The sequence below is a fragment of the Neopelma chrysocephalum genome, unplaced genomic scaffold, assembly GCF_003984885.1.
Source record: "Neopelma chrysocephalum unplaced genomic scaffold, ASM398488v2 Primary Assembly neopelma1_72, whole genome shotgun sequence".
Classification (NCBI taxonomy): Eukaryota; Metazoa; Chordata; class Aves; order Passeriformes; family Pipridae; genus Neopelma; species Neopelma chrysocephalum.
In genome coordinates this window covers 4427637-4450101 of record NW_020897732.1, presented here as the reverse complement: position 1 = coordinate 4450101, position 22465 = coordinate 4427637, and the positions used below count along the sequence as shown (strand labels likewise).

The 22465-nt window shown below is 38.3% G+C and overlaps 1 long non-coding RNA gene across 1 annotated transcript in view; it reads left to right on the top strand.

Annotated features, from left to right (window-relative positions):
* The window catches only part of LOC113969376, an 80802-nt gene that overhangs the window by 43906 nt on the left and 14431 nt on the right, over nt 1–22465 (top strand). Inside the window, exon 2 of the long non-coding RNA XR_003534838.1 lies at nt 1004–1008. This is a non-coding gene — a long non-coding RNA (uncharacterized LOC113969376). The remainder of the gene's footprint in view (nt 1–1003; nt 1009–22465) is intronic.

The following is a 22465-nucleotide window of genomic DNA, read 5'->3' as shown; positions in this document are numbered from 1 at the left end:
GGAGAGTAAGGAGTGGATATCGAGACCTTAGAGTAAACCTCCTGGGATCAAACTTTCAAAAGTCTTGTGCAGAGCTATTTTGGGTTGAACAACATAAAGCTGATGCATTAAAGAACTCTGCCACCAGGTAATTAAAGTTACGTCTTTATAGCTGACCTAGAATCTGGTCTCAGACTGACTTCATCTATTGTGAAAGAAAAATAAAACCAAGGTCTGTGCAAGAACAGATGACCCAGCAGGTTACCTCAAGTGAGTCCCGCTAGGATCTGAGACAACAGCACAAGTGAAAAGAAGTTGTATACCAAACACTTGTGTCACCTTTGTCTTCTCAGTTCAGATTACTTTTTTTCTCATTTATTAACTTATATATGGCCATGTTTATTGGGAAAGCCTTCAACATGACACTGGAGCAAGGCTAAACCACCTCCATAATAAGATTCCTTTCTTTGTGAGACTCTTGTCAGATAAATCATGCTGTCCCCAGTTCAGACTGTAAAAGATGAATCTGTCTTATTGTTGCCACAATTCAAAATGCAGACTTGTCCTCAAATTATGCTAAAGCTTTAAGGCTTTTCACAAAAGATCCATAGCATAATCTGAATATTCAAGTACTGGTAAACCTCTCTTGAATCTTTGTGGCATAGGAAATGTTAAGTTCAGGGAACATAGCCAACAATGCCAGCCACCTCACACTCCCTTAAAGGGCTGCCGCAAGTCATGAGAATTCATGAGGAGAGCTGTTTAAAAAAATATTCTCTCTCATGTGAAAATTTTTCTTTTTCATCACCTGCCCCTCACTCCAGTCTTCAAATATTTGTTTCCCCGTGCCACAAATCAAGATGTTGCTTATAAAATCTGTGACATTTCCTTTAACAAAGCCACTGATTTTTGCCAGGATAGTCTGCAATTTTTTTTCCTTTTAAAAAAACACCAAAAAACCGAAAAACCTACCAAACACCAAAGAACTCCCTGTATTGGAATATGAATTTTCTGAATAAAACAGGTTTGGTTGTGATAAACAAAGAATAGAACAGAGGCTGACTCTTCCCTTCCCCTTCTTCAGCTACTGCCTGGATTTGGGAGCTTCACACTCTCCTGTACTTCTTTAAAAGAAAGGATAAAAATAGCCCTAATGAGCAGCTCTGTAACTACAAACAGTAAGTATTTCAGTCAGAAAAAAAATGTCACTGTTAAGCTTTCAGTGGCTGTTATATATAACAGCAATTTAAAACATATAGTGTAAAAATGATGAAAGCTACCTTGACAGGGGTGCTTTTAAATCTCTAAGATTTATGGAAATATAAAATAAATATTTAGCATGTTGATTTTGCATGTAGGAAGGAGTCAAATGCATGCCATTACCAACATCTTCCCTCCCTCCCCCACCACTGTCTTCAAGGCGGTGAAAGACACATCACGGTTGCATGTATTCTGTTATTCCTTTGTGCCCACAGGCACTCATATGCATGATGATTTAAGAGTAAATTAAAAAAAAAATTCTGGTGCATTAATTGTATGACACAGAAGAGTTCAAATGGAATTGAAAGCCTGTTCTCATCACCAGGTACATTGTGTAGTAAGCGACGGTTTCAGATATTAAATAACGCTGGAGACAAGGGAACAAATATTCCCTGTGAATAGGTATGGAGTTAATTGAAGGCTGCCCTATTGTTCTACTGCTGTAATCCAAAACACACCTGCAAGGGCTTCCTTCCTCTTTTGATTCACATACACAACTATTTGGGGGGGGGAGAAGAGGAATGAAAGGAGAAAAAGGAAGTAAAATGAAGGGAAGGGAGAGAAGATGAGAATAAGACAAATCTTGGGGTTTTTTTCCTATAATCTAAAAAGAGTTAATCAAAGTAAAATGTGTGTTGCAATATTGGGGGGGGAGGGGAAATGAGCTTAAGAGATTAAGTGCATAAATGGAATGGAATTTAGCCACATGCCATTACAGTCAGTAATAGAGATTTTTTTTTCCTCCACCAAACAAATATCACAAATAGAACTAAACAGTAAGGGATAATTTGGGGTGGTAGCTCTGAAGTCCTCTATTCAATGTCAAGAGAATGCATGAACAGTGATGCATGCTATCTGGCTGAGAAAAGGGAATTCTAAAGTAGGCTCCGTTCTTCATGGCCAGACAATTTCTTTTTTGTGTTCTGCCAGAACTCTAATTGTAAAGCCCCTTTCAATTGCACCAATCAGCCATGTCTTTCAAGTTGGCTCCCCCCATTCTATTATTCAGCTGACAAGCAGTTATAAAAAGAGAGATTTTTTCCACATAGGCAGAAGCTATACGAAGATAAGTGACGCCAGCTACATTTAAATTTAAAAACCAGATTCTTTCATAAAATTGTAGGTTGCTGCCATTCACTTCTTATTTTATCAACTGGCAACTGGAAACACTTTCTCCCCTTAAACAATAATAAAAGGAGATAAGCTAGTAAAATACCTCTGAGTAGGAGTACAGACAAAGCAGAATGTTGTAAGAAAGGGACAGATTTTAACCAGCCCAGAATGAAAGGACAGTAGAATATTTCATACCACGGAAAAAAATAACTGCCCAATTCTAGAGAAAAGGATACCACATATTTTCATGATTGATAAAAAGCTGAGACTGACATTGCAGCCAAATTATGGCACATAGTCCACATCTGAAAAAAAAAAGTGGAGGAAAAAAAAAGCTGGGTGTGACATGTTTATTTTGGTTGGGTCAAGTCATATCATACCTTTATCACAAAGGTGTCTGAATTTTCTGAAGGCAGATTCTTCTCATATTCCAAGTTAGTAAATTACTCATTTGATTTCAATGGTCTTATTTGAGTAGTCTCCAGCAAAGAGCAAAAAAGCAAGCAGAAGCTGCCAGTGTGATTTACAACTTTGTGTGTGTAATATCCTTCCACATGGTATTCTTGGATTATGGACTGTCCAGAGAGGTTTGCAAGACAGAGCTCCATGAGAAGAAAACAAAAAGGAAGATCAGGGTAGATATCATCACCTGTTTTCAAGCTTCCAAGGTAAGATCTGATGCTTCAGACAGCCTTTGGATGCTTGAAAATGTGAGACTGGCCATTCTGCTGGCATGAGAGAAAACACACTGGGTTTTCTGCATTAGTTTAATACAGAAGAAAGGAAGTTAATAGGAGTGACTGAAGGTATTCCATAAATAAGAAGTAGGAGTAGAGTATATTGCAAAGTGTTTTCAGGAAAAGAGTTAATAAAATACAAGGAAATGCAACTGCTGGACTTTTGCATGCAAAACAAGAAATGCATTGAAAAAAGACAAAAGACCTTCTCTGGTCTGGAAGGAGACCAAAACTCAGGCAGAACATTAGGAGAGACACATTCTAGACAGCGTAGTTACCAACAAGCTATAGCTGTCATATGCCCAGTCATAGTATGCAAATCAAAGGAGTAGAGACAGCTGGGGAGTGATGAGCTATCATGGAAACCAAGAATCTGAATAAAAACAAACTTCATAATAGAAACCAAGTTGAGAAGGAGCTAATGAAGACCATTCCATAAGCAGGGAAAATCCTTGAACAGGACAAATGTACACAATATTTTCACAAAAACTAGGGGGTCAGAGTGGGGAGAGAAATCAAAAAGATCCAAAGAACTTAGCTTTTCAGTACACTGAAAAATACTTCAGTCATAATATTCTCCAAACATAATGCTTTTTTTTTCTACCAATCCCAGTATGCAACCCATCAAAGAAAAAACTAAATCAGCCAAAACCCTTAAAAATCCAAATGGAGCAAAAGAAAAGGTTTACATTCCTCCATTTGCAGAGTTACCTTGCTGAATGATTGCAAAGCCAAAGAGAAATGAATGATTCATCCAAGACTATAAAGTGGGTCAGTGCAGACTCGAGAGTGTAAGGTTCCTAGTGTGTCTTTTAACTATTAGACTTAATTCTTTGACAAAGCTGTCACAATGAAATTAGCCAGAATAGTCTCGGTTCACCTTTTAATAAAAATTGTTTTCAAATATCTTCCTACAACTCTCCCCCCTTCATTTTATCCAAGCAGAATATGTGTCTATCACATAAGCAGTTATTGGATCAGACAGAGAAATAGAAAATTGTATTCTGTGGGTAAAGAACTCAAGTCAGACACATTAGAAATTTAAAAAACAACCAGTCATGATTGATTGACTGGTTATTCATGTGAACCCACTAGGAAATGCAACATCACTTTATCAGCATGCTCTCATTTCAGGAGTGCTATGGCTCTTGGTTTAAGTAAGCTATTTTTCCTCAAGAGTACTTATTTATATTTTAAGCAGAATTTTCTCATACTGAGGCTGAGCCCTAGCAGAAATTAGCCTGAAGGGCTCCATGGCTCTATTTTGGTTCTCAGTGGGCTGTGTATGTGTTTTCTAGATAGCTTTCTACACCATTTTTAAGTGGTTAGAACAATTGTTTATCTCTATGCATCAGTGAAGAGTACAGGGATCTGACTGGACTTGTGGATTTCATTAAGTGGACAACCACCTGAAGAGTAGTTGGTTCAGCATGTCAGTCTCACCTTGCCCTTCCAGGACTAGAGATCCAACTGACAGAACCCGTAGTGACACAAAACTTGAGCTCAGAAGGGTAAAAAGCCTACGGGTGAGAAGGTGTCTTTTTTCAAGACTTTTCCTTACTTTTTTTTACTCAACACAACAGCATCAGCTTAATGCCTGAAGTTTTCCAACATTGTGAAGCATTTTTATCTGCACTTGTATTTCTATGTACTTGTGATGGTTTGACACTCAGCTTGTACTGCACCATATCATGAAAGGTCCTTAACAGGACTGCTGAAATAAAAAGGTACCACAATAGATTGAATTTTGTCAGTGTATTAGTTTGGATACACAATATATCTTATGTCGGTTGACAGATCTTAGATTCATAGAATGGCTTGGGTTGACAGGGACCTTGAAGACCATCTAGTTTCAAACCCCCTGCCACATGCAGGGAACTTTCCACTAGACCAGGTTACTCAGAGATCCATCCATCCTAGCCTGAACACCTCCAGGGATGGGTAGTCCGTAATCTCTCTGGGCAACCTGTCCCGGTGCTTCACCACCCCCACAGTAAAGAATTTCTTCCTAATATCTAATCTAGACCCACCCTCCTGCAGCTTAAGGCCATTACCCCTTGTCCTATCACTACATGTTCTTGTGAAATATCCCTCTCTAGCTTTCTTGTAAGCCTGTTTTAGGTACTGGAAGGTGCTATAAGGTCTTAATGGAGCCTTCTTTTCTCCAGATGAGCAGCCCCAACTCTCTCAGCCTGTTTTCACAGGAGAGGTGTTCCAGCCCTCTGATCATCTTCATGGCCCTCTTCTGGCCTTATTCCAGGAAGTCCCTGTCTTTCTTTTGTTGGCGGCCCCAGACCAAGACACAGTACTCCAGGTGGGGTCTCACAAGAGCAGAGGAGCAGACTTGTCTCCCTTGACCTGCTGGCCATGCTGCTTTTGATGACCAGTACATCATTGGCCTTCTGGGCTGCAAGCACACACTGCCAAGCCATATTGATCCTTTAGTCCATGAACATCCCCAAGTTTTTCTCTCTAGGCCTAGTTCTCAATCTATTCTCTGCCCAGCCTGTATTTGTGCTTGGGATTGTCTCGACCCAGGTGCAGGACCTTGGACTTTTCCTTGTTGAACTGCACAAAATTTGCACAAGCCCACACCTCAAGCCTGTCAAGGTCAGGCATGAGCATGCTGATTTTTTTTCTGTTCATGAATGAAAAACCACTAGGGAGAGGTTGGAAAATCTGTCTTTTAAAGAAAAGTAGACCAGAAATTAGAATATAAATCTCAAAAGATGGAAAACTGCTTAAAAAACTTGTTTTACACATCATTAAAATAATATTTTTGTTTCTCTTGCTGCGGTAGACGGGTAGAACCATCTTGCTAATAAACACACAAAGCACTGTCAAAATTTCTGAGACTCTTATCCTAGCTCGTCCTTTATCTGCTTCTGTGAGTGGCAGGTAACAGAAGTTCTGGAGGACAGTTCTTGCCATTTTTGCAGCTGACCGCCCTCAGTGCAACTTCACACCACCCTGGAGCCAGTGGGGCCAAGTGACACATCACAGAGCCAGGGAAGCACACTGCCCTTCACCGTTAATAAACTCATACCTCATCTGAGAGACTTCTCTCATGGCTTGGGAACAACAGCTACAACAGCTCCCAGAAACATTTTCACTTGTTAATGGAAAAAGGGATTCGTAGGAAAGGGTAGAAGGGCAAACCTGGCAAGTTTTAACAGCATTTCACTACTGCTGTCAGATGAAAAGTAGGTATGTTATAGTTGGAAAGGGACCAGAAAGCTGAAGAGAATAAGATACAAGCCATCCATCAGTAGCAGATATGGAAAAACCCATCCACAACAAAAACTATCAGTATAATTTGATTTGTTGTCTGAATGATATGAAAATATTTCCTGAGATACATTTAATCACGTAGATTTTTTTTTTGCCACTCATAAAAACATGCAGTGCTTTCTACAATCCTGCTTACACTCCACCATTGGCTGCAGCGATGACTTTCACAAGGAAATCATGAGCTGTGTGGAAAAGTATTTCTGTTAACTGCTTGTGAATGCCATTGGGTACCCTTTGCTTATACTTTGAAAAAAACCCCAGATGAGTGAAAGGTCAAGATCTCCCTTTTTACATGTACTTTGTATACATTATAGTGTTTCCTCATCCATTTCCTCTGACAGATTTTTAAAGTTTTCTCTTGACAGGCAAATCAGTATTTTCATATAATCTCAACAAAATTGGATTCACATGACAGCCTTCTTAATGCTGACTAACAAGTAAGCTAACCATGCTAATGCATTTCAAGTGAGCACATGTGACTATTTTGTAGTCCAGAAGCATTAATACAGGGACAGAGATAGCATTATTTGCTATGTCCTGCACCCATTTGCTTCTTCACAGCCTATAAATACTGTGCCTGTCAAATCCTGACAGTGTGGTAGCACGGTATCGGGATTTCTCTACAATGAGCAATTGAATGTCATTTGAAAGTGGCATATTTTAATTAGCACGATTCTAGACACCACCAGCCATCTTAAAACTGCACAAAGTAATTGTGGCCAAATTGTATTTGGTCAGGATTTAAGAAAAAAAAAAGAAGTTTTGCAGGAACATTGTACTCTACCTAAAATTAACATTTTGCTAGATTTTTAAATCATTAATTTATCACAATGTCTGAGATACTTCTCTGTCATGTCTTACAATTTATGTGGGTTTTTTTTTTTAAACTGTGCTAACTAGTTCTGCTTGCCCTTAGCATTAATGTAACTATCTTTGTCTACACACAGTGCTATAAACTGTTTATAAACATGGCAAGGGAGCCAATGGGAGCCTTTTCCATTTAGGTCACTGCTGTGGAGTTAAACCAATGCTATGAACTTTTGAAATTCCCAGCCTCAGAGTGGCACAGGGCATGATTTAATGAGCATTCACAGTAATAACGGAATCTGATCTATGCAAACAAATAATGCTTAATAAAACAATTACCTCATGCATGAGAAACAGCTGTGGCAGCAAATACTCTGTGGTTACTTGTGCAATAAGGAAGGTTTAAGAAAGAAAAACTAGGCACAAAATGTTCAGTAGGTCTCAATTATTTCTTCCTTTTTCTGTAATGTAACTTGAATGCCGTAAACTTAAAATCGTTTCAACAAAAGAAACTGGTGCATTTCTGTTTGTGGATGATTTAAAAAAAGAAGTGAAGCTGTACTGTACCAGAGTAATACAGTACTGGCTATTATTTTTGTGTGTATATATGCATACGTATTTGTACGAACAGCAGAAACTATAAATGCTTTCAGCTGATCTATTTCCTTTCAATAAATACTAAGAGAAATATATGTACACATATAAACACTATGAAAAGAAAAATTGCACTGCAATATAAACCTAAGCCAAAACTCATTGGCGGGTCTGTTTGGAAGCGCTTTATCCCGAGGCAGAGGAGGAGCAGACCCAGCACTTGGATTCACAGGGCAGCCGGCACTGCACACTGTGAGGATCGCCAGTAAAATTAGGGCTTGGCTTCCAGCTCTACAGGACTACACATGAGTGCTTTCAGCAGTGAGTGCCAACAGGTCACCTAACCCGTGGGATGAAGAAAACATTTCAGTCTGGGAGAGGCAGGACAGGATTTAAACATGCACCATATCAACAAAGCACACAGCAGGCTCCCAGGAAGACATGGAGTAGTTGCAGAGTCCAAGGAGTGTTTTTATTTTGGTGTCATGTTAATACGGGGTGAGAAGTGCTTTGATATCTCAATTTTTGACTTTTGGAGATCTTGAACTTTTGGGAGCAAAAAGAAATCCTAATTCAAAAGGAAAAAAGATGTTTCACAAAGTTAAATATCATATTCTTCCACCACTGAGTGGAGCATATCAACTGAAAACCTTTTCATATGAAGGAGAGAAAAAGGGTAGGAGCATTCAACTCATTTTAGCCATCATCTGAACAGTATTGATAACACTGATATTGACTAGACTTGAAAGGTGACTACCTTAGATAAATATTACCCTCTTATCTTCACCTCTTGAAAAGCAGAGTTATCATTTGTTTACAGATGTTTTGATGTTCTGTGTCCATCGTCTCTCCTGCAGCCTGTCCTTGGCTGGCCCTCCATTTTCTATGGCACACCACATAGGTGGTCTCCTGGGACCCATCAGGAGACTAAGATTTCCCTTGATCCTGTTTTCACCTAGACTTGCTCACACTATTCTCTCATTTTTCTCGGACCTCAGACCAGGAAAGTTCTCATCTTGACTTCTTCTGGACCATGGTGAGCAAAGCCATCTTTTCCATGTCTCACTTTCTGTAAGTAAGAACTAATGTTCCTTCCTCTCAATGTGCATTAGTTTACCTTTTCTTTTACTGTCCTATCATTCTGCCTGTAATCCTGATATGAGTTTGTTGCCTCTCCAAACAGTTCACCAACAACAGTAGCAAGGGAAGAGCCGAGGTGTTATTGCTGGACTTACAGACACAATGAGCCTCTCCTGCATATTCAAGTTCTCCTGCAACCACAGCAGAGGACTCCCAGTCCCAACAACTCATACTGGTTCCTAAGGATCAAGATGACCCATGGATGAGCCTAAAAAAGGGTTTTGGTCAAAAATATTCAGTATAGCATCATTTGAAGACCCTCCATGCCCTGTCATTCATTCCTTTTTTTTCCTTCAGGGGTGGCTGAGAAGCAGAATAACATCAGGCATGCAATTATTCCCGTTTGACATCGTTTTGTCTACAGTGAAGAAACAAAACATTAGTTGTCTTCTCACATTGTGGCAGTAAGATGGGGCAATAGGCACAGGTCATTCCTTCCTCCTGTGGACAACCTGTACTTTGCTTGGCAAGACAAAGGTAGAGAGAAGTCTGGTTTTGAATTAAGAAATTAGAAATGTGGTAATTAAATTAAGTATTTCATTCGTGAAGAATGTTTCAAGAACTGAAGCAATCATGGAAATTAAAGTTTTGAAGATATTTGACAGAGCAACTACCAGTGATTGGTAGGATCTCCAAAAACTGCTGTTGCTTTCAATTGATGGCTGGCATTTGTTGTTTTTTCCTCCCCTCGTATAGTCAGCAGAAGTATCTATAGCTCCATCAGTATAGTAGTGACATATGTAAAGCATGGAAAAATTAGATGATGGAGAAGAGGAAGTTAGCCTTGAAATCTTTCAGTAAATGAGATACCAAGGAAGAACAGCAAAAAATTCATGTTTCCTTAACCTATGTTTTGAATAGCACATGTATACTTAAATAAACAATTCATGCTTAATTGTAATCCAAATTTCCTTAGTACAGCACATAACTTCTGTGTCTCGACTCCTCAACATATAATGAGAGGAAATAAAAAAATATCATTACATCACAGGCTGTAGTTTATTAGTGCTTAAATGGAAGTGTAGAAGCTTTATTAAAAGTGAAAATTAGAATATACTGGTATCTGAATGGAATAAAGCCTGTCCATGCATTCGTAAAAATAAACTAGGATTAACTCAAACTTTGGTTTAAGTGCTGTGCAGAGTTTAAGGTTTCTGGTCTAAATGACTTCATTGAGGTCAATATGTAGGAATGAACCAAGAAAGAGCAGCTTGAACCAAGAAAGAGCAGCTGACAGAGAGCTACAGGCAAAGAGGGAACAATTTTTATGCTTCCCATGACTGAGGAAAACTTCTCATGCCACACAAAGCAAAAGTATTGTAATTCTTGAAGTATAACCTAAAACTTATTGTGGAGAAAACAGAACAGAAGAGTTTACTTCCTAGGAACAGAAGAGTTTACTGTAGGTCCCCAACTTTGTTTATAAAAGGCTCATGAGTCCCACATATTTCTTTAGTCTAGTATTGGGGATCACTAGTCTAACCAAGGCAAGTCTGACTGTAAGCAGTTTAGTACCTGCTGCTCTAAAGCACCATATTAAGAAAGCCAATTTAGAAGTAATTTTGTTTCAGAGAAAAATAATTGTATTTTTTTACATTTTATTTTAAAGTTTTATTCAAAAAACATATATAAACAGTCTTCCATTTTAAATATCTCCTTGAAAAAGTAATTTATTTTCTAGCAGTTAAAAAAACCCCCTAGTTTAATATTGATCAAAGAATAGATTAAAAAGGATATTTTTCACAAGTTTCTGTGCAATTCCAAAAAAATACCTTTCTTTTAAAGAAATTTCAAGTATTTTAATTCTATGATTCAGACTATGGATGAGTAAAAAACAAACAATACACCAAAGTACTCAATATTTCTTTCCGCAGGAAGTCTATCATTGGAATACAAATAAATTAAATACATGTTTAAACAGTTTAAAATTCATTAATGCTTAGTGTCTGGAAAGCTGACATAAAGCACTTTTCAAAGATTCACATGGCCAGAACTCTTCTAAAATTGTATGTGTAGGACGGGCTCAGTCTGGGGAAAAGAAGAATAGAGGTATGACCTTATCTTTTGTCATACTGATCAGAAAATCTTAAATGTGATCATTTCACATGGAAAAAGGAAAAGAGCTTAATTTAAACCTTTCTTTTTTTTTTCTTTTTTTTTGGTACGCAAGGAAAGAAAAAAACTCTTCTTGCTCCCCAAAATGTAAAGTCAGCATAAATTCACTGAGATTTTAAGATAAGATTCTCTCAGGCTTTGTCTAGAAAAATAAAAGGATTTTCTAAAACTCCACTTCACTGCAAAAGTGAGTGCATTGGACTTTCTTAACTCTCTTCATGCTAAAAGAAGGTCCTAGTTTTCACTTGGGAAATGAAGGCAAATCACAGCTAAAAGGTATGAAAGTACAAAAAAACCCCAACTTGCTAGACTCTTGTGTCTATTTGATTTCTTGCCAAGAACTTCTTTAATTTTTGCTTTTCTCAAAAAAATAGCAAACTTTAAGCGAGGAACACACAAAGAGATCCTAGTAGAGGAGGACAACATTATCTCCAAATACACCAAACTCTGCCTGATTTTATGTATTCTGCATTTTGAGATAAAGTTTAAACGTTGACTTACAGCTTCAGGGTATTTTTGTTAATCTAAATTTTCATTTTCCCTTAGCCATGGGGCACATGCAAAGAATTCAAACTTTTGATAATAAAATATTGTCTAAATATTTCTGGCATCGACTTCAATATCATCCTAGTTGATGGAGCATTTCCAGTACTTCTGCAGGACCTTTCGGAAATTGGATGGAAGTTCAGAGTACTCCCCAGATGAAGGGGCAAAGCCACTACATTAATGGTTTTCCCTGTTACCAGAGAATTTCTTCAGGGAGGTGGATGTTGTGAACCTGTTCCATGGCTATGCAAACATGCTAAATCTGTCAAGTCTGTTCAAAGGACAAGCATTTGAATGAAGCTGCATTTACCCCCTTAGTTATTATCACCACATCCCTCACTCACTTTTTTCTGGAGAACTTTGTTCTTGCTCAGATTAAAAAGGTACCATTCTAAAAGCAATACCTCCTGCTACCTTATGCTGCAATACAGTTTAATTTTTTAGCGTTTCCTGACAATTGTCATGATTTTCATGTTTGTGACTAGAACAATGCTGTGTAGACTTGTTCTAAGCAAGAGGAAGTTACCCAACTAAAGTCAGAATTATGACATTTAAGGTGAAAGCAAAGAAGATAATGTACTCCAGCTGAAAGAAGGATAAATTCTATCCTGGATTCTAAAAGAGAAATATTGAACGCTACTGGTAAAGTGTTATATTAATTAAAACACATCTAGTGCATCAAAGAGTAAACATGTACCTAAAGAAGAGTAAATAGGGTACAGCTATCTAAAAAAAACACAGGGAGAAATTAGACAAATCTGATACACGGAAAAAGACAGTAGAGTAGAAAAACATTTTGAAAAGCAGGTTAGAGACTGAGACAAACTTGAAGCAGAGTAAACCACAACAGTTCTTTTGTTTACCAGGAACTAACCTGACTGCTAATAAATGTCAATATAAGGATGCATTTCTTTGAGCAGTGCCTCACTCTGCCTAACACTGGCACTGACACTCCTCTGATCAATTAGTAAAGCATATCAACTCACTTAACTGACATTTAGCTCCTTTTCTAGAGCACAAGGGATAAAATTAAGCTGTGAGTTTAGCAAACTGAGTCAGCTGGTTCTTTAGCCAGATACATCAGAGCTAAAGTAAGCAGCAAGTTTGCAACTGCAAAAGGAAAGCAAAGCAGGATGCCAGTATTACGCAGCCACAAACCTGAGATAAAACAGATTTCATGGAGGGGGGAGGAGGGGGGAAGCAGAATAGATCTAATCTCACTGGGTTTCAATAAAACATTTGATGTGCAAAATTAATTAAAAGGAAAAATAGCAAAAGATTTAACAGGCAGATAATGAACGCCAAAGTGAGGAGGCAGCAGTGGTTGCAATTCAGCTGGCTGGTAACACAGATAGGTAGGGGAAGGAGGTATCTTTTCATCACTGCATGCACAGCTCTTCGGACTGTTCTTAAAAAGATGGTTGTTCCCTCGCCTGAGGCAAGTCTCCGGGTGACAGGGAGGAACTGCTCATAGAGGCAACTGGCAAACGAGGAAGATGTGAAGCATTTCTCTTAGCCAGCATGATGCTTCTGTAGCTGCTACAGGAGTGGGGAAAAAGATTAGGTTTTCAGGAAGTCTTTGAAAGAGCCTATTTGTCTTTAAATGAATAAGGCAAAAGGGGTTGGACTAGCTTAAGGTTCCTTTTCTATAATGCCATGTCTATGCACTCCAAAAGTTCTTGATAATCTGATTTGAGCTATTTACCTCAAGACAACTCAACCTTAATAAAACTGGAGTACATTACTTTATCTGTTCTATTGATTTTTTTTTCCTTTACTTCCTATACCCTTCCTTACATGTTTGTTGAGCAGTATATGATGTTCCTATATTGCTGAAAATTTGTGGGCAGTGGGTAGAAACAAGTTCACAGGGAAAAAAATAAAAGAATGATCAGTGAGCTGAGAGGTCTGTATCCAATATAGCTGTACAGTATAACCATGTTACTTAAGAGCAAGTCCAGTATGACTGTGATTAGAATCCTTCCACAACACTGAAGATTGTTAGCTCATACAGTTCTCGATTGCAGAGAAAAATCTCCTTCTCAGATGATCACCCAGATTTAGGAAGACATGTTAGTGAGGTTTCGTGTATTAGCTGTGTTGATGCTGTATTTGGCACCGGTAACATTACTTTCAAAGTATGCAGTTATTCCTGAGAGCACAAACACATGCCCCGTTGGGAATTCACTGCTATTTCTGTCAGTGCTCTTCTCAATGTGGAAGCCAAGGCTTTGGGGAGGCCCTTTGCCTTTGTTTGCACCAACACTGTCTTATGAACACACGTATCCAAAGATCCTTCTCTTGAAGAAGATATTTGTATGAATCCCCCTGAATAGCTGAAGTGCTCAGCAGCAATGCTGGAGGTGTTAAGTAATTTTTAACCTTCTGGTTCCCAAAGTAAGGGATTGCTAAATGAAGCCACAATGTTGTCACAGGTCTTAAAAAAAAAAATTCTGTTGTGGCACTTGAGTCACAGAGCGGAGATATAAACCCAAAGTGCCACTAGCAAAAAGGGCAATGGCATGGAAAGAAGGATCAGCAGGAGAAGTATTTGAAAACCCACTCTATACATAACACCAAGAATTCATTCTCTTACCAAAACCTGAACTTCTCAAACAGTAGAACCTGTGTGGAAAGAAGCTACATATGTAGCCTGATTCAAAAGAATCTCAAACTAGACAGTCACTGACAACTGGCCTGAAGGATTCCACTGCTCTATTTTGCTTTTCAGCATTTTCCAGAGGGCTGTGTATGTGATTCTGTAATCAGTTCTGACATTCAGTCAAGATAAAGTTCTCATGCAAAATATACTATAATTCAGACCTTAAGTTACTTGTATGATCTTTTTTTTTAAGGAGATCTCAGATTTTCATATCCAAAGGTCTATCTTTAAATGCATGAAAACCTTTTTTAGTGAGCCAACGATCATAAATATTCAAAAGCCTCAGTTTGAACATTATACGTAATTGGCGTTACAGAAATCTGTTTCCTCTGGCATGACATCAGAGATTGTCAGATTGGGAAATCAAGAGGATGAGCTTCACACTTGCCAACTTTTTCTGCTAATCTGTGTTGAAAATTTTTCTTAACAAATCCCAGCAACACCACTCCTTCCCCCAGTCCCATCACAATCTCTAAGAATAGAAAGAAAGGCTGTTGGTCCACATCTGTCTACTACCTAAGAACAGGCAGCTATTGTTAAAGCTTTCTTTCATTGTTTCTAGTCCTGTTTCTTACATTCTGTTTTAGGCTACAAGACTGGAAACAGGCATACTGCCAGTTCTACATAGCAGTATATAATTGTATCATTTCTATCCTCTCCCATCAAGGAGAAAAAAATAAGGGAAGTTAAATGTTCTCTTTTGGGTCAGCCTAGTGATATTCCTCATCATCGTTTTGTTTGTGTTTATGATTAATGAATAATACTTGCAATAAACAATACTTGCAGAGATGAGAGAATCATGAAGGATCTGCCACCTTGGTCCCCAACCCTGCAGCTCCCTCCCCCTAGAAATCCAACTGTTTTCTTCGTCTCTTCCTCATCATCTCTCATTAGCCTCTGGGCACTGCAGTATTTCCAACACCAGGCACACCATGGTGTCAACCCTGCCGCCCCTTTTCCCAGCATGACTCTGTTCTGCCTTGTCTCTCACAGGCACATAAGGAAGGTACAGCTTTGTCTGACCCCCCTGAAGGCCAGAGAGGCAGAGATGTGCCCGTTTCAGCATGGGCCAGAGCATCCCACAGGAGATGCATCACTTTCCTCTGAGTTCTTCCTCTCCTGAGAGCTGGGAGAGGCAGTCAGATAAAGTAGTTTAACTGAGAGATATAGGAAGTTACGCATATATCTATTTTTAAAAATCAACAACTTTTCAAATAAACATGTGTTTACTCTCTAACACTAAACACTGTAACTTTATGTATCCATATCCATGTAACCACTTTTTGAATCCCCAAAACCTTAGCAGTGTTCAATACATTACAAGCACAGCTTGGCTATAAAAGGTTTTGCAAACCACTGACACAGAGCAAGTTTTCTCTATAACAGTGAGCTAATACAGCCCAGCTAGATGTGTCTGAAGAACAGAAAGCCTGCAAAGCAGAAGATCTTTGGCAGACCTGCATGCTTGAGCTTGCTGCAATAATATTACAAGGCTACAGCAGGTACTTAAAAGTGGTTTGAACTCTCCCAGCTCCAGAACAAGCAAAAGATGACTTAGTTGCTTTGCCTTGAGCCTCATCAGGCAGCCAAATTTGGAGCACCACACAAATAAGTGGGATGAACAGGGACAGGCAAATAACTTATCAGAGACCATTTCAACCACTGAGCTGAGAGACAATAAATAACCGGGCTCTGAAAATAGTATTGATTTTTCTATACATTAACTACAATTGATGAAAAAAAAGCCTAACTATGTATGTTTGTTTTAAATAATGCACTCCATACATGGTTATAAAACATCTTCTTCCAGTTGTAATATTTATTTTACATATTTTTGAGTGCTCCAAAATGCTGAGAACAAATAGAAAGTCCTCCTGAAACCTGACGAAAGTCAGACATTCTTTTGTACTCCCATAAAACAAGTCTTTCAACATCATAATATGGTATAGTCCGACAGCTTACATTAAAGCAATAAAAGTCCACAGGATCCAAAGCTACCCACAGAAATTCTTGCACCTACTACACTGTGCAGCCACCCCTATATAAAGTACAGCAGTTGCATGATGAAACTCAGCACCGCTACACAGCAGGAACATCAGCCAAGAAAAATACTTTGCCAAATGTTGCCAAAAGAGGGAAAAACACGAAACAACAACAAAAATCCTCACAAACACAAATATTTGTTACTCCTTGTAATGGGACTTTGGCCTTCTCTCCAACTCCAGACTACCACTACTACTTTAACTAAAAAGCCTTCAAATTAGCTAAACTTTCACAAAATCAACCAAAAGCTTCCAGTAGGTAAAAAAAATAAATCCCACCATTCACATCACAACTGAGCAAGAACAAATTCAAAGGACAACAGACACCACCCCCTCCACCTTTGGCTAGACAGGGCTATCTATCTGCAACACCTATCTCCCCTCACTGGCCTCCAAGCTCCTCAGCTTGCTGTCAGTGATTATTTAAATATTTCAGTGGGGCCTATGCCTTGAAAACGATTCTTCACACCTGCATGCTGTTTCCAATGTTATTAAGAGGTCACGCTAATTTTCACTGACTACTTACTCAACAAGAGTAAAAATATCATAATACGGCCTAAAGCAAACAGACAGTAACTGAGTACTTAATCCTCATTTTGTTTACTAATGCTTATTGTGATGATTTCTGTTACATATTCATGAAACATGAGGCAGTAATAGTACACACATTGTACTAACCAGTACATAAAGATGTAAGATGAAAACATCTTTACTGGGGGAAAAAAACCAACAAGCCAAAACTCAAAAAACATACAATAAAGACAGCTGAAAAGTCTTTGTCCTGGTTGGCACATTATCACTGACAAGTTTCAAAGCATCAAGAATTCCTTAAATTCCCAGCTGTTACAGCAGAAAAGCACATGAGACCAGCAGAAGATTAATAAAAGTTAGAATAGGAGAACACAAAAGAGAAAATGGAAAGTCAGAATGGGGCTTGTGCCAATAAGAACAAAATTAGAGTAATAATTTGGATAGGTTATAGGCCAGAGATAAAAACCTGATAAATTCCCAGAAAAGCAGATTACAGAGAAAGCTATTTGAAATTAAAAAGCAACATAAATCAAAACTGGATGAATGACATTTGGATAATATTATTTGACTGATTAAATTAACTTTTTGTTAGTAGAATAGTGTGGTAAGAAAAAGAGATATAATAACTATAAAGTATTTGTACAGCCATAAACAGAACAACCAATGAGCGTGACATGAATTTCTGCCTCTATTTCATCTGTTTATTATCACTATAATGCTTTTCTTTATATTATTATTTAGGAAACTGTTCTGAAATTATTCCGGTTTCAATGGTACTTAGGACATTTTTGAAATTGTTTACCTAAGACAATTCAGCTGAATATTGAATTAATTTACACTAAAATTGCTTTGCATGAGCTACCAGTATATTCCCATTCATATTTCATAGCAGTCAGATTTGCAAGAATTGTAGCTTTTAAATTAATTATAGAGAATATGAACAATCAGCAAATTTGTCTCTAATAAATATAAATACATTTGCATCCAAAACTATTTTCATTTATTCATATTAAAATAGTATCACATAACTTATAAATTCAACCAATGCCAACCACACACTTCAGATTCTGAATATGAAATAACCATAACTGTTCTTTGAACCTTCAGAAGCCAATTAATTATTGGCAAATTGTTTTCAAAGAATAAATACATTAAAACTAATTGTAGAGTGTTCAAAGACAATTCAAAAACATAAAAAAGAAACCTAATTTGCCACTATCAATTATTTCCTGCAACTTTTTCTGTCAGCTTTAGTTAACATGAAGCAGTAATGAGCAAGAATGAGATTTGTAACATTGTCTTTCTCCTGGGCAAATCAAACTGGTGTCAAAATATTATAACTTCCCATTCACCTCTGATCCAGCTTTTTGATATGATGGCAAGAGGTCAGAATACTTCTAACTGTTAATGACTTCTGGGATATAAAACTGAGGCATAACTTGAGCAATCTCTCTATCCAACCTAGAAAGGACAGGTTTCTAAGACACAGCCAGGGACCAGCAACTGGCCCCACTGTTAGGCAACCCAACAAGAAGGCTCATGCTTCACAGTTAAGAAAAAAGATTGTAGTGAGATATTTTCCTAAAACCATCACAGGACATACAAGAATCTGGGTGACGTAGATCATCTGTCCTGATACTTCTATGATTATCATTGATGCATGATGGGTTCTTTATTGTGACTAGTATTTATATATATGTACATGGCAAACTAGTACTGTGGCTATTTTTACTATTATTATTAATTTTTGAGGTGTTTAAATAATTTTTGTTCTGTTGCAGATAATGAAAGAGCAGGTTTTTGCCCCAAGGATATTCCGGTCTTGGGATCAGATTGGTGAGGTCCAGCACAGATTGGAGGCCACAGGAGAAGTCCTTGTGGGCAGAGGAGGGTCAGTCAGCTCCTCACACTCAGACAAGCAGAAGGACCATGATGCTGGTCACACATCTCCAGGAAAGAGGTGAGGCCACATCTGTTTTCCCCTATGTGCCAATTCTGGGCTGCTGCCCTGGCCGGCGTATTTTTCTGTCTTTCTGCAAATATATAATTAATAAATAGGAGATAAGTGGATGATGGTTATGACCATTACAACAGTTTGTTTTCTTGCATTACATGGCTATGTGGTTCCTTCTTGTCAGCAATTCTCAACACAACGGTATTTGTGGTGCTAAGGAACAGATCACTGTAGACATTCATCCTTTTAGGGGAAGGGTAATGGGTACAAAGCTGAAGACAACTGCTTATTCAGCTGATGCACAGTATGCAGCTATCTCAAACTGAGTCACTATTGCTGCAAAGTGTGAAGGCTCCAAGGATTATATAGTAGAATGAGTACAGTAGCTCTGAATATGAGTATTTTTGCTTTTGCAGGAAGCATTTTCATCAACTAGCTATTAATGTTTAAATACAGTAATCAGCAAAAAAAATATCTCTCTTAGTTGATCTCCATTCATCTGGGTTTTTTCTTCATGGAATAGTTCTTTTGGAATCTCATTAAGTCATATGAACTGCTGCACCAAGTTGTTATGGCAACTGGAATTTTAAAAGTAAATTAATTTTGCCACAAGGTGTTATCAAGACCAGGTAAGGATGGCCTTGAATAATAATAGTTCCTTATTGTTTGGAGTGGATATTCTATCTCAGATTTTAACACTGGATTTTACTTAAGCCAATACTTTTTCATTAGTATATCAACAATCTTTAGAACAAATGCAAAATGAATATTTCAGTTTTGCTATAAATTCTTGAATTATACTTTCTAGCCAACAGCATCTTTTAATAGCAGGGATTCTATGATGCTTAAGTAGTTCATAGTATGTCTACTAAAAGCAATCAAGCTCAGTTTTCCATACTGGTATAAATCTAGAGCAACCCTGCTGATTTCACTGTTAGTCTAGAGAAGAAAAAAAAACAAAACAAAACTAAACAACAAGCTTTTAATTTTTAAAGCTGGATTTTATCCTAGAGTGTAAAAAAAACTTCCCAGAGTGATGTCTGCTGTGTCCTCCTACTGATGTTGGACTTGCACCTCTCTTACTTGGGTATCATAATGCTTTCTCCAAGCAATACTCTCCTAGGAACTACTGGAATGAAATGAGGGCAGAAACATAATCACAGCTAATAATGCAGTTAATACAACAGGCTTTTTGTAATTTTAATTTTGAGGGACGTTAGAGCCTGCCGAGGGACTGTAACTCTCTCCAGAAGTAAGCGATAGTTCTGACTACAGTCTTTCTATCCCAGAGGATGAGCCACCAGAAAGAACAGAGCTTGGCTCTCAGATCCAGGTTGATGTCTCAGTTCTGCCATGTGGTCTCACAAACCTTCCCCTGTCAAAAAGAAAGTGAGATTTCACCCTGCATAACAATCCTGGTTTCATGCATTCATGCTCCCTGACTCTTGCATCTGCCATTTTGCAATGGCAGAACATGGAATCATGAAACAAATTCTGTGAAATTTAGAATACATACCATTTTTACTTTTTTTTTTTTTTTTTTTTTAAATGGGACTGATGTTTTGATTAGCCTGTTATGTAACTGTTAAGGGGGAATTACAGAAAGAACTGACCTGCCCTCAAGGACCAGAGAAGTGTTGTGAGAGCCTCATCTCTCTATGAATACATAAAAGAAGCAGGCACCTCCAAACAGCAATTATGAATGCTACATTATACAACTGTTACTTCAGTCAAGTGCTCTGAATCATCAAAAGCACCAATTTCCTTTCAAAAACCAATCAAAGACACGCCCAAAACCTCTAGAGAGCAATTCTTCCTTCATCCTCTCTGCTTATCAGTTCCTTTTTGAGGTGTATAGCACTCTCAGGAGTGTTAAAGAGACAAATACTTTAGACATTTTAAGTTGCTGAGATACTGTGACAGTGAGGAGGAAGTGTTCTAGGGTAGGTCTACACTGATGTTAAGGAAACTTTCCTGCATGACCACCCAAGAGCCACTCTGGCAGTCACACTTGCACCACCTGAGCTGGGACCAAAGCCCACTGGCTCTAGTGAGGTGAGGGGTGTTCCACTTGACTCCCTACACACACCACCCTCACTCAGACAAGGTTTCCTTACTGGCTCCACCTCAAGTTTCCTGTGGCAGAGTCTCAGATGTCTGGATCCTTAAAATAATTCAATTATGATGCATCTACAGAATAACAGCTTGAGCTGATGCCTCTGAGGAGGGACCCTGGGGTTCTGTACCCTTACAGTCCAAACACTTGAAAGTCTGGGTTCCTCTGCTCCTGCTCTGTCTCTGGGTGTCCAGTCACCTGGCTGGACACAGGTCCCTGTGCCCTTTGTTATGTAAAGGGTCTGCAGTTCACGGCCTCTTGCCTGGGGGTCCTGCAGCCCAGACCTCAGCCTGCAGCTGCACCTAAAACTACCTGAGTGTATTCCTCAACAAATGACACTTGGGATTAAGCCTGAAGATGTCCCTCAGCCTATTTGAATGAGCAGCCTTAGGTCCACAAAGGAACAGGAAAACACATTCAGATGGGGAATGTCTTCTCCGTCTTGTTTTGCAAATGGCTGAGGTAGACAACAGAGAGAATGTTTCAAATCACTGAAGATACAAGTTGTTCCATAATTAGGAAAAAGGATGGCATTGTGCCTTCTCCACCCTGGAATACCCTGATATGGGTTCCCACTATCTTCCTCAGATGTACTAACCGTAACTTTGTCTTCTTATGTTTTAATTATTTTAATTTCGGTCTCACGGACTGAATAATTTAGTTTCTGGGTTTTCTACTTATCTTTTTGTCTTCTGAAATATCGGAGACTAGCCACAGCTAGAAATAGGCTGTAGGCTGATGTGCTGGTGCTCTTATTGACAGTAGATCCCCTCAGATTTTGAGATTAAAGCAATCACCACTACAGGTGGAAGGAATGAATGTCTCCCTAAGGTCAGACAGGTGGAGACAGGTGTTTTTCTCTTTTAGTCTCCTTTGTAGCAGGGATAGGACTTCCTTCTTAGCATCACCTTGAAGATTTCTTTAATAAAAGAGATACTGGTAAAGCTCTTAATCCTGCCTCATCTCCTTTAGAAAATGATATTTGGGAATTAAGTCTTTTACTTCACGGATAATGTTTCCTATAGCCTGATGGTGAACATTTGAAGTCTATGATGTTAGTGCTGTGTTGTGCAGAAGAGGAACCTTCTAAAATTGGTATGGACTAAAGTCGTTTCTCCCTATTCTAGGGAAGTGAACTAACTGACCTATCCAGTGGCACTATCCAGACCAATGCTCATATGTCCCATTTGCTAATAGATAAATGTTTATTATCACTGCAAGTTAGTATTTTATCATAGGAAATGCTTATGAATTGTGATTTTTCAGCTAAGATTTTAACATAGATGTCCTGAATATCTTTAATGAGGACTTTGATGGGCTCAGCTTCATTTCAAGGTTTAGATTCTTATTATAAATTGCTAGAAACTGAACCTGGAAATAATTGAAAATTAATATTTTGACATAAAGAATGTTAACTTCATGCTAGTGTAGGGAATAAGTCTGCATAAATGTTCAACTTGAGGCTTAATTTAATTTCAATCAATGAATGTTCAGTAGTGAAGTTTATGCAATTTAGAGGGAAGCGTGACATAAGGTAAACAGATTGTTGTGATAGAAATAACTCCAGGTCTGGTCCAA